Here is a 17,128-nt window from a genome sequence, read left to right on the forward strand (position 1 = left end):
TTGAAATAGTTGTCATCTTTTGCTAGAAGCTACTACAATGAGGCTACGAATCGAGGTCAATCGAGCTACATGAGCAAATGTTTCCTCATAATCAATACCATATTCGTGAGTATATCCCTTAGCAACAAGGAGAGCTTTATATCGTTCGACTGAACTATCTTCTCGTGTCTTAATTTTAAAAACTCATTTACATCCAACGACTGACTTGTGTGAAGATAAATCAACCAAGTCCCAAGTTTTTGTCTTGGAAAAGTGCTTGCAATTCTTCTGTCATTACTTTCTTCCATAAAGGGTTTGAGTTGGCCTTGCGAAAAGTACGAGGTTCATAGAGAGAGAAAATAGCTGAGTATACATGATAGCTACGAAGATGAACAGAAGTTCAACTTACATGATTAGTACGACGAGGAGGTGGTGGTGGTGATGGTGGAAAATAAGAAGATTCTTGAATGATATGATCAGATGAGGTATGTGCCGGATTTTGAGATGGAAAAGATGTCGATGTAGGAAATACAGATGAAGTTGAGTCGCATGAGTTGTGAAATGGTCCTACACAAGAAATATCAAGAAACAGAGGTATGGTAGGATCACGAAAAAATTGAGTAGGAGGTTCATTAACTCTAAATTTAGATATAGTTGAAAACAGTTTATGTTCCCAAAATCATACATGACGAGAGATAAGAAGACGTTGAGATAATGGATCCCAACACATGTATCCTTTGTGTTCGATTCCATAACCTAAGAAACAGCATAATCGAATTCGAGGTTCAAATTTATTTTATTCATGAGGTTGTATTAAAAAAAACACATCTAAAAACATTGAGAGTTTAATAATTCGGAGATCGATTAAAAAGACGTTCAAAAGGAGAGATGTTACATGTGACGGGAGAAGGAATGCAATTGATAGTATAAATAGCGGTGAAAACTACTTCTCCCCAAAAGTTATCGAGACAAGAAGACGAGATGAGAAAGGCTACAACTTGGCTTCTAGGCTTCTTTTGAATTTGAACAATTGCTCTGGTTGTAGTCTGACAAGTATAATTAAATTGAACTTCTTACACGGACTTGATAAATGTTTCTGTAAAAATATATAAGGAGATTGTATTCAATGATATCTGAATTACATAGAGTATGTCTATTATATAAACATTAATTTAAACTTATAAGGAAACTAATATAATATAATTATATAATAATATAATATCGACATTATCACAATATATCATATTGTAATAATATTTTACATATATTATCAAATTATATTATATCTCCAATATATTAATTAATTTTATTTATTACACCCGCAATTGAAGTAGGTGGGTGATGTATATTGAGATTGGATCAAAACTCTTCAAAAAGAACTCTCAGAAGTCCCTTCGTGATGATATCCGCAAGTTGATAATGTATGAAGAAGTCAATTCAGCGGTAAGTGTTGATGAAGCTGAGAATGCAAAATGAAAGGAAAATAAAAGGGTAGAGGCTGCTGAAAATGAAGCCGAGGAGGCAATTATTCTAGATGCAGAAGATCCAAACAAACTAGGAAAAGTTGGTGCAGTTGAAGTTGAACTCGAATAAACCCCAAAAAGTGATGGTGTAGTAGACGAAGTCGAAGAAGGTGTCTCAGTCAGAGTAGAAGTAGATGAATGTCGAAGCGCTACTAAGGTCGCAAATGATCCAAAAGTAGATGCACCAAAAGGAGACGTTGATGCACTAGTTGCCATCCCAAAAGAAGGAGCTAACGAAGAACTAACGACGGTTGATCCAAATCCTAATGGAGTGGAGGTTGTGGAAGTCAATGTGTTGGTTAATCCAGATCTGAAAGGAGCAGAGGCTCCAGTTACGCCAAATCCAAAGGAAGATGTGGAAGCAGCTGAGGCCGAGGCACTAGTTGTTCCAAAGGAATGTGTGAAAGCAACTAAAATCGAGGCACCCGTTGTTTCGAATCCGAAGGCAAGGGCACCACTTGCTTCAAAGCCAAAGAAACTAGCGGAAGCGGATGACATTGGGGTTAGGGTTTGAATAAGAAATAGGAAATGATGAACTGAACTACGAAGAAGATGAGGTAGTGGACGACGCAAATGAGAGTAGCGAAGAGGAAGCAGAAGAAATGGAGAGAGGTAGTAGAGCTTTATTTGAGCCCTCCATCAATGGCTTAAAATAACCATTGATGGAGACAGCAAAAGACTATATTTTGTGTGCTCAAGGACAAAATTTTGGCTTTGATATCATGTAAAAATATAGAAGGAGATTGTATTAAACAATCTCTGAAATACATAGGGTATGTCTATTATTTAGACATTAAATTAGACTTATAAGGAAACTAATATAATATAATAATATAATATCGATATTATCACAATGTATCCTATTTTGATAATATCTTACATATTTTATTATTATATTATATCTCCAATATATTAGATTGATTATATTTATTATTCATAATGCACCAACTCATTTTCTTTTCCATTTTTGGTAGTGACCTTAGAACAATCAGTGATTGGAGTGAATTCAGAACTGTCATAATTTCCTATAGTTTTGATTGTGGTATTCATCTCTTTTGAGATAACAATAAGAGATTTATTTGACAGTATACAACTAAAACTCTCATCTTCTGCCTGTGAAATTATATCTCTGCACTCATGTAGTACTGCAACCACATCAAGTTGTTTGAACATTGAAATCAGCATTCTACCGACCATAAATTTGAAAATATGAATCCTTAATAAGCAGTTCTTTCTCTTACAACTGAATGCACATATCATAATTGTGTTTGTAGGCCTCTGCCCAAAGAATCAACCGAATCAAGTTAAGGTGTCGAAGAACCTAACTTGATTCTTAACAAGTTATACATGTACAAGAGATATTGTGTATCTTCTCTAGCATATTTTATTATTTCACAGTGAAGTGAAGGGGATGAAGTCTCCAAATTGTCTTTGATATATTTTGTTGGCTAGGTAATTAACATCTACATAGACCAAAGAGTAAATGTTAATTTGATTATATATCATGATTAACATAAGATTTTTTTTTTTACTTTTGAGGGTAATTATACTTAGTACATGTAATTGTCACCATAGATCTCAACATCACTTATTTTGCACTCTTATTGTTTTAGGTGATTGTTTCACTTGTCAAATTATTATCCCTTTAAAAATGACACAAAATAAATGTTGCTGAAGAACAAAGCCTAGTAATATTCAATTAACTTACTGCATAATTATATATATGTCTTTTGGTATACCATGTAAGTTTTTATACAAGTTATGGGAATATTGTAAATGCTTTTTTTGTTAAATTTAAATTTCACAATTTTTTCTTTTAATTATATAAATTAGTACTAATAGGAATAATTTTATTCAAATATATGTTAAGTCCAACATATAACATAACATATAGAATTTAAAATTTAGTGGCTACATGTTAGCAATGGATAGATAATTAACATCTACTTAGACCATATACAGGAATTATGTTAATCTGCTGATAATTGGAATAAGAAAATCTTATTGACTCTTGAGGGTATACAGTTCCCGCCTCCTTAAGAATACAATTTCCTCCCCCATTCACCATGATTGGACCTGGCTTGTAAATGATGGCACGTTGTAAACCATTGCATCTTAAGTTCACTTCAGCTTGAGCACATCTACATTTATTTGTAATGGTTACATCCCAAGCTGGTACTTTTGATGATGCGGGTGTTTGTGTTACTTGTATAGTGCTAATTGGACACTCAGCTGCGCGCATATTAGACGTTAATCGTATTGTGAGTGATTTTATGGATTCAATTATTAAAACTAAAAAAAATAATCAATTTTTACCTTGATTGGGAATTGTCAAGTTAGCATCTATTAAAATGATACCTATTCATAATGAGAAGAAAAAAATAATAAAAAAACAATTTTAAATAAAAATAATAGACTAGAGATGGTGTGAAAAAATACCACAAAATAGTACAACAAAGAAACATCCAAGCTTAACTCCTTCCATTGAAATTGAAATCAATGTATTCTATTCTTAATTATAAATATATTATGAGAAAGTGTGTGTTTTCTCTAGTGGCCTATTGTTGTTTATATATAAAAATGAATGCATTAAAATGGAAAAATATGAATAAGCCTAATTATGTTAATCTTGAAATAAATTAAGGGTGATTATTATTATTTATTGATTTATTTCCTAAACAACTAGTAAATCCGAAAAATATTTATAAAATATTTAAGAGGTGTTAGTTAAAGATAATAATTAATTATTTTTAGATTCTGATTTATTACCTTTAAATAATTATTAATATTATTTTTAATATTATTCCTTTTATTTAGTATTTTTTTACTATATTTAGTTAGTTTGCTAAATTTGCAATATTATTTCTTAATGTATTGTCGGGGTAAAGATGGGCTAATTCATATATACACCTCTTCAATTATGTACAAATTTTCAAATTAATCCTTAAAATATGTATTTCTAGAATGCTTTAAAAGAAAATTAAGTCTTTTTAAAAAAAAAAGTTTAATACCTAATTTGTTTAATTTATAATATGTCATGTGATTATGATGTAAACACAATAATATAAAAATATATATAAGGTGTTTACAAAAATGGAGATAAATTTGGGAATATTAAAAATATGTATTATTTCCGTAAAAATGTTACTGTTTATCAATGAACAAAAAAATCAGTTCCACAATATTCTTTAAAAAAAATCTCCCTACACATAAGATTTATTTTTCCGAGTTCTTCTGAAAGTGCTAAAGAATGATGGAATCTTAGAAGATGGAGTTGATTTTGTCTATTTTAATGATGAATTTAATTAATAACAAAGAGTTCTATAAAAGAAAATTTTTGGCATTAATTTTTACATTTGTTATTGTACAAATAATAATAGAAGTAGTAATAAAGATAGAGATGCCTCGGTGTGTGCAATGTTTGCATTGGCTAAAACCCACACTATATGAATGTAGACATGTAGTTTACTTTAGGGAGTATCCTGCCATATATTCTTATCATTCTAATAGGTTAGACAAGATTATTGTAAAAACATTTTAAAAACAATAAACCTATATTGGATAAAATTATTTCACTATAACAATGCAACTTTATTTAGATAGAAAAATTTAAGATAATGTCTTTATTTCACAATAAATCATGCATTAAAAAATATCTCTATGTGAAAAATGTTTGTTTTTAAATAGAGAAAACAATAAATATTGTTTGTACGCATTTTATTTTGTCCTCGTGTTTTTTAAAAAGTTTTGGTTTATTCGTAAGGATAATGTCGTAATACTTCTTTCCATTCAAAAGACCCATTTTAAGGTGGTTTGTACAATTCAAAAATTGGTTGGTCTCATACTTTACTTATCATTTCGTGTGCTCTGCCTATGGAAGGGACGTACCGAAGGAATTTAATGACTGACACAACCTCGGGTACGCATTTTATGAAAAAGATTTTCTACAAAAGTTATGTTATAAATTCCTTGCTAACATTTTCTCTGAATCACATAAAAAGTAGTTAGAAAGACTATTAGTGTTAATGATGAGGAAAAAAAATACTTTTATAGCATATATTTATTTTTATTTGGCTCGTACATGTCTTAGATTAGTACGTACAATGACGTATTAAGATAATTGACTTATCGAGTCGTCACTTTAGTATATTTCACAAAGATACTAAATAAAAGAAAATCAAATATTTGTTTTTAAGGGTCCAGTGCATTACGCATTAGGAAAGGGTCTACGACGTAATATCCTATGGGCTTATGATGATGGACAGTCTCTACTCAAACATAATTGGCCATTGATTATTTGAGAGGATTGTGACACATGCGTTATGATTTCAGAACTTTTATGCTTTTGCGATTATCCTTTCTTGTGTCTAATCCAATGGCTAGCCCAATTCTTTTCTTAGAAATGACTATAAACGTCCATTATGTTTAGATAAGGTTGAGAAAATATAGCCAAAAATGTGTTTCGATCACAAGAATAACACAAACGGGATGTAAAAATCTCACATATTTCTTTCTTGGAGATCAATCTATAGATTCTTGTAGAAAGAAATTCACGAATGTCGGAAAGTTTGCATGGAGAATTTTAAAATATTGAAGCCCCATTTATGAAGATTTGTATGCATGTCATGAATAAATTTAAGAGCACGGTACACATGAGGTTGGATTTTTTTGAGCGATAGAACTCCATATGTGAAAAACAGTTTTATTCCAAATGTTCCCTAAAATTTTGAAATATTTTGTGGAGGTCAAAATATTTTTTTGGACATCATGTAAATGTTTTATAATTTCTAGAATTCGAGAAATCATTTCCAAAGATAGACTATTTTTCAAACAAGTCCTAATGTTGCGAAAAAATAATATTTTTTACCATTATGCATTTTTGAGATTTTTCTAAAATGATTTAGAAGCTTCAATCCATAAAAGAGGTTGTTTAATGTTAGAAGAACCAAACAAGCCTTAATTAATTTCTAGAATTTTGAAATTTAAACTTTGTGATCAAAATTGTATCTTAAGAAAATTTGAGGGTTGATTTGGACGTTGACAAATAATTTAGGGGATGAAATAATTTTTAATTATTTAATATAATTCCAAATTAAAATTTCAGGGTGAAAATTGGACTTAAAGAAGTCTGGAGACCTGTGTCCAAGAATCGAGAATAGAGCATGTGGTTGTAGCATGTGTCCAAGAATCGAGAATAGAGAAATGCTTTATTCTAAATCGAAAATGCTTTCGATGAAGATCAACTCGTCCACACCTTGTATCAATTGTATGGTACCATTAACGACATGATGTCGTGTTAGATGACAATCTATTTCTATATGTTTGATACGTTCGTGAAATACATCATTATGAGCAATCTGCATTGCACTATTATTATCATAAAAAAGTGGAATAGCAGCGGATGAAGAAACACCCATATCTTGAAGTAACCATTGTAGATAGAGAAGCTCATAGGTAGTCTCTATAAGAGCACAATATTCAGATTCTGTACTAGAACGAAAAACAATTGTTTGTTTCTTACTTCTAGATGATTGAGAGATGTTCCAAGAAAGAAACAATAGCTAGTAGTGAATCGACGATCAGTTGGATCACCTGCCCAATCAACATCAGAGTATGCTCGTAACTCTAGAAGAGAAGAGTGAGAAAAATGTAGTCCATGAAATAAAGTTCCTCTAATGTATTGTAATATACGAAGAACTGAAGAGAAATGAGTTGTACGAGGAGATGACATAAATTGACTCACGATATGTACAACATATGCAATATCTGGCCGAGTGACAGTAAGATATATATATAAGACTACCAACTAGTTGTCGATAAATTGTTTCATCACTTAGTGGAGTACCATCAGTAGCAACCAAATGTTCTGTGGAGTCAAAGGGTGTGTTAACAACTTTTGTGTCAGTAATACCAGCCCGAGATATGAGATCAGTTGCGTACTTAGTTTGTAATAAATAGTAACTGACTTTGTGAGAAGTTATTTCAAGTCCCAAGAAATAACTTAAATGTCCAAGATCTTTCATTTCAAATTGTTGATGTAGAAAATTCTTGAGATTGCGAATTCCATTTGTGTCATCATTAGTACTTATCATGTCATCCATATAAAGTAAAAGTAAGGTACAACCTTGATCTGTTTTGCGCAAAAACAATGCATGATCATAAGAACTGGATTTGAAACCAAGATTACCAATATTGTAGCTAAATTTGGTGAACCACTCCCTAGGAGTTTGTTTGAGACCATAAAGAGCTTTGCGGAGTCTACAAACTTTATTTGGAGGATGATCAAATCCAGGTGGAGGTTGCATATACACTTCTTCTATTAGTTCACCATTAATGAATGTATTTTGACATCCATTTGAAATTGTTGCCATCTTTTGCTAGCAGCTACTACAATGAGGCTACGAATCGAGGTCAATCGATCTACAGGGGTAAATGTTTCCTCATAATCAATATTATATTCTTAAGTATATCCCTTAGCAACAAGGCGAGCTTTATATCGTTCAACTGAACCATCTGCTCGTGTCTTAATTTTAAAAACCCATTTATAACGAACGACTGACTTATGTGAAGATAAATCAACCAAGTCCCTAGTTTTTGTCTTGGAAAAGTGCTTGTAATTCTTCTATCATTGCTTGCTTCCATAAAGGGTTAGAGTTGGCTTTGCGAAAAGTACGAGGTTCATAGAGAAAGAGAGACAATAGTTGAGTACACATGATAGTTACGAAGACGAACAGAAGGTCGACTTACATGATTGGTACGAAGAGGAGGTGGTGGTGGTGGTGATGGTGGAAAATAGGAAGATTCTTGAATGATATGATCAGATCAGGTATGTGCCGGATTTTGAGATGGAGAAGATGTCGATGTAGGAAATGCAGATGGAGTTGAGTCGCATGAGTTGTGAAATGGTCCTATACAAGAAATATCAAGAAACAGAGGTATGGTAGGATCACGAAAAAATTGAGTAGGAGGTTCATTAACTCTAAATTTAGATATAGTTGAAAATATTTTATGTTCCCAAAATCATACATGACGAGAGATAAGAAGACGTTGAGATAATGGATCCCAACACCTGTATCCTTTGTGTTTGATTCCATAACCTAAGAAACAACATAATCGAATTCGAGGTTCAAATTTATTTTATTCATGAGGTTGTATTAAAAAAACACATCCAAAAACTTTGAGAGTTTAATAATTCGGACATCGATTAAAAGACGTTCAAAAGGAGAGATGTTACATGTGACAGGAGAAGGAATGCAATTGATAGTATAAATAGCGGTAAAAACTACTTCTCCCCAAAAGTTATCGAGACAAGAAGACGAGATGAGAAGGGCTCGAACAACATTAAGAATGTGTCTATGTTTTCGTTCTGCCCGACCATTTTGTTGAGAAGTTTTAGGATAAGATCTTTGAATAATTGTGCCCTCTTGTGCTAAAAACTCTATGAATTTTGTGTCTTTGTATTTTATGGCATTATCAGTGCGCAATAATTTAATTTTGAAGGGAAAATGAGTCTGAATCATATTAGCAAACCGAATGTAAATTGAGGACAATTCAGACTTATTACACATCAAATAGATCCATGTATAACGAGAAAAATTGTCAGTAAATATCACATAATATTTTAAACCATCCATAGTATTATGTGGTGCATGACCTAAAATAACAGAGTGAATCATATCAAAAGGTGCTAAGAAATTAGAATCATTAAGAAAAAAAGGGAAAGCATATCCTTTAGAAAGCTCACAAAAAACACAATCAAAAGTTACAGTCTTAATAGAGCCTAAAGAAACACTAAAAATTAAAGAACTCAAACGATCTTTAGAAGGGTGACCTAATCGAGAGTGCCAAATTTGAGAAGTGATAGCTCCAAAAAAATATTGTGATTGAAGAGATAGAGAAGTGAGTTCAAAAAATCGTTCAACCTTACGTCCCGTTCCAATGATTTTATTTGTTTGAGAATTTTGCACAACACAACCATTACTCAAAAAAGTTATGTTAAAACCGAGATCACATAATTGTCCAACAGAAATAAGATTTAACGAAAGTTTTGGAACAAAAAATATTTAAGGTAAGGACAATATAGAAGTTTGAGCGGTTTGAACATTAAAAATAGTATTATCAGCAGTATGAACAATATACAGAATAATAGGCTTTCTAGTGGATGTAACAAAAAGATGATTCAGAAGTCATATGATTACAACATCCTGAATCACAAAACCCTGAGGTAGAAGTACCTAGTGTGGTAGATAACACTGAAGAATATAAGAATGGAGAAGATGTAGTACCATAATTTGATTGAAGTGTAGTACCATGATTTGATTGAAGTTTTTGTAAGAGTGATTGAATGTCTGTAAGAGAAAATTTTGGAAAAGTGTTCTGTAATGAAGTACATGTGACAGCAGCAACGCTAGAGAATGCAAATTTGGAAGAATTATCTATTAAAATTGAATTAATATCAATATCAATATTCAGAAATAAATACACAAACCTTAAACGACCATAAACTTAGAGCTTAACTCTGATACCATGTTAGTGGTTTAGGAGAAAGAAAATAATAGTGTGCATTTTTATTCAATATAATAAAGGTATTTATACTTGACTTTCAATAGCAATATAAGGAAAATATAATATAATATATCAATATAATATATTATTATATTATATACACTAACCGAAACTATGAAGAACCTCCGCGAGCAGGACATCACTTCGGGCTACGAATCAGCTAGAATTCCTTCACACGAATATACCATGACCTTTATAGCATCTATTCGCGTCTTTGTCAAAACTTATGGACGATTATCAAACTCTCAAACGGAAGTTCGCATACTCATTCACCAATGGCAGACAAAATAAGTTCGATCAATGGATATGAGCTGAAACTCTTAAAACTAACATAGTTTTATCTCTACCCCTAGGCTAAGAAAATAAGTATAACCTAGGATTTTCTAGAAGATAATATTTATTAAGATATCAAACAATCATTAACAATTTGAATAAATATTCAAACAAACCGAAATATAATTTAAAATCGATATTTGATCGTTTGAGATTCGAATAAGTCTTTTCGCTCAATGCACGATCTCTTTGTTAATAAGATAAGAACTTCTTGTTCTGAATATGTAGCTACCAATGCTTCAAGCCGTTTATGTCCCCGCAGACGATTTGACTGACCCTGCTCCCGCTACGACATTTGCACATTTAGATGCTACTACCGTACTATCAAGAGGTTTAGCTGCCAAGGGTATCTATCCAGCGGTAGATCCTTTAGATTCAACACTTTCCCCGGTTCCGTTGCTACCGCGGGATTTACGCAATCGATCGGATTATTATAGATATCCCTTCAACAAACATAGGTCATCGAAAGGATCTCGGAGACCCACCAAAGCACGAAAGCCAGAATCTTTCCTTTCGTGCGGGTCGGAACTTACCCGACAAGGAATTTCGCTACCTTAGGACTGTTATAGTTACGGCCGCCGTTCACCGGAATATATATAAGTTCTATGAGCTTATATTACGACTAAAGGAGAACCTTACTATAAGAAAGGAGAACCTTACTATAAGAAGAAGAATCGAAGAATGGAACACGCTCGAATAAAAGGAACAACCGCTTGCAGATGACCACGCCGGAGAAGACGAACTCTCACTGGAAATCGCTGAACCAATTTCTCTCTTGCTTTCAATCGTTGGAGGAAGCTCTTTAGTGTTTCTCACAATGAATGCCTAAGCCTCTCAGTAGTTGTTGGGAGGTTTTGATTGATGCAACATATATGAAAAGTCTGAACCGTTGAGTTATTATCTCTATTATCTTTTGGTGGACTATTTGACTGGAAATGAATCAACATACGTTCAATGATTGTATTCAACCGATGCGTATAATTTATAACGCCATAATTATGATACTATCTTAAATTTGTTCTAGAAAACCCGTAGAGTCGGTTGGGAAGATCATCACTTCTTTTGAAGAGTTTCATGCACGATAATTATTTTGTTGTACGTTGGCCTACTATTTTTGTTTTATTTCTCCCTTTTGTCTTTTTTTTTAATGTCATCCTTTGTTTCGTTTGCTTAAAAGAATTAGATTTTAATATATCATATGAATCTTAATTTTTTTTTACTGAAACAAATTTGTCCTATGATTTATATTTATAGGGAATGACCGACGAGCTAGTATTTTAATGACTTAATTTGACACATAGTTGTAAAAAAGATAAGAAAATATTTTGAGGAGTGGGTTGGAGACTTGGGTAGGTTCTTACATGCTTCCTTCTATATATGTATGAGCTCTATTAATTCAATTGATAAAGAGTTAATTAATTTTAGTTTTAAAAAGAATTATGTCAAGATATAATAGTGTTATAAATAATTGTATTTTTGAGTTCAAGTGGTGTGTTGATGTTTAAGAGATTACTTAGTATGCAGTGGATTGGGAAGATTATGATACCTTAATTATAATGTATTAATTAGATTTAATTCGAGAAAGTGTTACAGTGGTGTTTTGGTTTTTAACTAATTAAAACACTAAAAATTCTCGAATTTGATTATCATTAATACCGCTCTAAATTGAAGGAGTCAGGATTAACCACCCGCGAATAATATTTGGGTCAAAAATAAAAAATAAAATCAGCAACAATTTTTTTCTAGGTAATTAACATCTACATAGACCAAAGAGTGAATGTTAATTTGATTATACATAAGAAAAATTTATTGACTTTTGAGGGTACATTATACTTAGTACATGTATTTGTCACCATAGATCTCAACATCACTTATTTTGCACTCTTATTGTTTTAGGTTATTGTTTCACTTGTCAAATTATTGTCCCTTTAAAAATGACACAGAAGAAATGTTGCTGAAGAACAAAGCCTAGTAATATTCAATTAACTTACTGCATAATTATATATATGTCTTTTGGTATACCATGTAAGTTTTTATACAAGTTATGGGAATATTGTAAATGTTTTTTTTTTTTGTTAAATTTAAATTTCACTATTTTTTCTTTTAATTAATATAAATTAGTACTAATAAGAATAATTTTATTCAAATATATGTTAAGTCCAACATATAACATAACATATAGAATTTAAAATTTAGTGGCTACATTTTAGCAATGGATAGATAATTAACATCTACTTAGACCATATACAGGAATTATGTTAATCTGCTGATAATTGGAATAAGAAAATCTTATTGACTCTTGAGGGTATACAGTCCCCGCCTCCTTAAGAATACAATTTCCTCCCCCATTCACCATGATTGGACCTGGCTTGTAAATGATGGCACTTTGTAAACCATTGCATCTCAAGTTCACTTCAGCTTGAGCACATCTACATGTGTTTGTAATAGTTACATCCCAAGCTGGTACTTTTGATGATGCGGGTGTTTGTGTTACTTGTATAGTGCTAATATTTTTTTATAGCATAGATTAATTTTTATTTGTCTTATCGTGGCGTATTAAGCTAATTCACTTTAAGAGTCATCACTTTAGTATATTTCAGAAAGATACTAAATAAGAGAAAATCAGATATTTGTTTTTATGGGTCCGGTGAATTACGAATTAGGAAAGAGTCTACGACGTAATATCCTATGCGCTTATCATGATGGACATCTCTATTCAAACATAATTGGTGATTGACTATTTGAGAGGATTGTGACACATGCATTATGATTTCAAAACTCTTTTTCTCTTGCGATTATCTTTTATTGTGTCTAATCCAAGGGGCTAGCCCAATTCCTTTACTCAGAAATAACTCTAAACGTCCATTATGTTTAGACAAGGTTGAGAAAATAGAGCCACAAATACGTTTTGATCACAAGAATAACACAAATGTGATGTAAAAAATTCACATATTTCTTTCTTAGAGATCAAACTATAAATTCTTGTAGAAAAAATTCACGAATGTCACAAGATTTGTATTAAGAATTTTAAAATATTAAAACCCCGTTTATGAAACTACAAAAGTTAGAAAATTTTCTAAAAGTGTTTGAAAAATTCTGAAGATATATATGCATGTCATGAATAAATTTAAGAAGACGGTACACACGAGTTTGGATTTTTTTAGCAATAGAACTCCATATGTGAAAAATAGTTTTATTCCAAATGTGCCTTAAAATTTTGAAAATTTTTGTGGAGGTCAAAAATATTTTTTTGGACCTATTGTAATTTTTTTAATATTTTCTAGAATTCTAGGATTCGAGATATCATTTTCCAAAGATAGATTATTTTTCAAACAAGTCTTAATGTTGTGAAAAAATAATATTTTTTGACCATCCTTCATTTTTGAGATTTTTCTAAAATGATTTAAAAACTTCGATCCATAAAAGAGGCAGTTTAATGTAAAAAGAACCAAACAAGCCTTAATGAATTTTAGAATTTTGAAATTTAAACTTTATGACCAAAATTGTACCTTAAGAAAGTTCGAGGGTCGATTTGGACATTGACAAACAATTTAGGGATTAAATAATTTTGAATTATTTAAGATAATTTCATATTAAAAGTTCAAGGTTACTTAAAAAAGTCTGGTGGCCTAAAAGAAGTAAACTGGAAATTTAGGGGTGAAAATAATTTCAGCTTATTTGAAATAAGTTGAAATATGAAAGTCTTAGGCAAAATTTAAATGTTTATAACGGTCAAGGGCTGGATTGCACAAGTACTTAAAGTTTGTTGGTTTGGATTTTCCCAATCGAAAGCTTCATATTCTTCTTCCCAGCCTCTTTCCCCGATTTCCAAAGCTCTAGCCTTTCACACAGGGAATCTCTAAATGCAGCTTCTAGAGTCGCGAACACATCAAAAATTTCCTCACTTCGTCACGACTAATCTAGTTGTAGCATGTGTCCAAGAATCGAAAATAAAGAAATGTTTTATTCAAAATCGAAATTGCTTCCGATTAAGATCAACTCGTCCACCCCGTCTCATTTAATTTTCTAATTCTTGGCTTCGTATTTGTCGATCTATCTCATGTCAAATGATGCTTCTATGTTTAGTTTTTTTAGAATGCTAACACCTATAACACCCTTACGGTGGTAAATTATATTAGTAACGTTTATATTAAACTGTCACTCTTATTAAGATATCAGTAACGGCTATATTAAACCGTTACTAATATACATTTTTAGTAACGAGTATTTTAAGGAAATACTATTACAGATACCAATGTTTTAAATCTTTTTTCACAGATACCAATGTTTTAAATCTTTTTTCGAATTAAGGATATGATAACAGTTTTAACAATAATCGTTACTAATATGACTTCAGTTTGAATTTTATTAAATGGGTATTAGTAATGATTTTGAAGGAAAATATTATAGATAGAGTATTGGTAACGGTGACCGTTACTGATGTATCATGTCGTCTTCACAAAAGATATAGTAACGATTTTATCAATAACCGTTAGTGATACGTCTTCAGTTTGAATTTTGTTAAATTGGTATCTGAAGGAAAACAATTATAGATAGAGTATTGGTAACGGTTTTGAGTATAACCGTTATTGATATTTTATTAAATTAAAGCCGCCGACCGGTTGAAGATCTTCATTATCAAATGATCATGCTAAGACGTGCATATTAGAGGGAAGAAAAAGGCGACAGAAAGGATGAGTGGTACAGGAAGACAGATTTTTTCTACATGCATGGAAGCTCAACGTCTAGGTTACGTTGCTCGTTCGGCTTTCAAAGTTCATCTTTGATGTTTATATCATTTAATTTTGTTTCTTTGGTCATATCAGCTGCTTCAGATGCAGAAACAGTATAGATTGATAAACCTGTGCTTCCGGTGCTTGACTTCAGGTCTCTCATACACTGATTGAATACGAGATGATTATTTTGTTCTTTTGTTGATTTCCATTTCATATCTAATTGATTATATAGGTAGCATGCCAAAGCCTAGGATCAGTAAAGAGTGGAGGTTCAGTCGTGGGCATCGATCTTAAGGTATTGTATTGTATCCTTTTAAAAAACATCAAATAATGTCAATCAATTCATATTCATTTCCTAAGAGATTTCAGGTCCACGTTTGCAGAACAGAAAGTGAAGGCTCTTTCAGTTCATTGCGATGCTAGGTTTCAAACTGTTTGTGCTGATGTTATGAAACTCTCCCATTTCCCAAATCAGAGGGTTTTCGTCTAAGGTACCACACGATCAAATATTCTAACAGTGGTATTAGATAATTGACAACTCTTAGCTTAAGTTTCATTCCATCATTCCCACTTTGAAATTGCAAATCCCCGATTTCTCCAAAAGAATAAGAATTGAATTGGAATTATAATCCCAACTATGCACGTCCAAAGAATACAATGAGTTTTATATTTCTTGTTTTGGTGGTGCAGAAAGGGTTTTCTGTTGTTCTATCAGACATGTGCCCGTCTGTTTCTAGAATCACAACTATATGTGGAATTGGGAATGAAAGCACTTGAATTGGCTGTTGGGAGGGCATCATTAAGTAGTCAATTAGGTGATAATAGTATGTTAATAATGGATATGCAGTCTGATGAGGATGACAAAGGTGTATTATTTTTTGGTGGTAATTAATCTTGTGATTAAACTTCTAGAAAGTGAAGACATACAAGGTGAGGAATTTGACATAGTAGTAGCTACTAATTAATGATTTGAAATTCTTAACACACTTTGTTTGGTCTTTTTTTACATTGGCAGAAGTGAGCAGGGTTTGCAAGCCTCTCTTTCGAAAGTCGTCTTGGCTGAGACCTAAGGCTACGAGGCCATCCTCAAGAGAGATTTACTTGATCTGCCAAGAACGGATTGCACATAATGTTGCCTTTGCAGATGAATAGAGGTTCCATGTGATTAATATATGTGGTTTTAAAGTATGGTTAGTTAATGGTTTATGTGTATTGATGAATTCTCGATTGATGATTGTGGTTTTTGGATTATATTAATGGTTTTGTAAAATTGATAATTATTATTGTTTTCTTAGTAATAGGTATAAATATGAAATATTAAAAAAATTGAATATGTTTATCAGTAACGGTTTTATAAATAAGAAAACTATTACTAATGCTTTATTTGTAACGGTTTAACCTGGCTAAAACCGTGACTGTTTTTTACGAACTTCAGTAACAGATTTTGAAAACCGTTACTGATAATAGAAGAGTATCAGTAACGCTTGTTTCTGTAACAAATGATAACAGTTTTATTCGCCGTTACAAAATAGTATCAGTAACGACTTTTGAGGCTTTTAGTAACGGTTTTCACCCTTACTAATACCCTTTTTCTATTATTGTAACTCATAAATTTAGTCACTTCATCACGACTCATCTAGGTTTAGCATGTGTCCAAGAATCAAGAATAGAGAAATGCTATATTTCAAATCGAAAATGCTTCCGATAAAAATCAACTCGTCCCGCACCCTATCACATTTGAGCTTCTAATTGCTTGGCTTCATGAGCTACCTATTTGTCTCTCTATTTCATGTCAAACGATGATTCTACATTTTTTTGTTTTTTTTAGAATGGTGAGTTTTGCAACTCCTTTGGATTGCGACTAATTCCCACGGATTAAGCACGTATCTCGAAAACACACTTAACCATTTAACCAGTTGCATAATTTGTCCCCTGACGGGTAGGGATATACACCACTTGTTACCACTAAGTTAAGAGAGTGGATTGCTTCTA

The 17,128-nt window shown here is 32.0% G+C and overlaps 1 pseudogene; it reads left to right on the forward strand.

The window, feature by feature from the left end:
- The first annotated feature begins 15,130 nt into the window (after nucleotides 1-15,130).
- Nucleotides 15,131-16,288, forward strand: LOC124941675 (annotated as a pseudogene).
- Nucleotides 16,289-17,128: the final 840 nt, after the last annotated feature.

Source organism: Impatiens glandulifera, chromosome 6, assembly GCF_907164915.1.
Source record: "Impatiens glandulifera chromosome 6, dImpGla2.1, whole genome shotgun sequence".
Classification (NCBI taxonomy): Eukaryota; Viridiplantae; Streptophyta; class Magnoliopsida; order Ericales; family Balsaminaceae; genus Impatiens; species Impatiens glandulifera.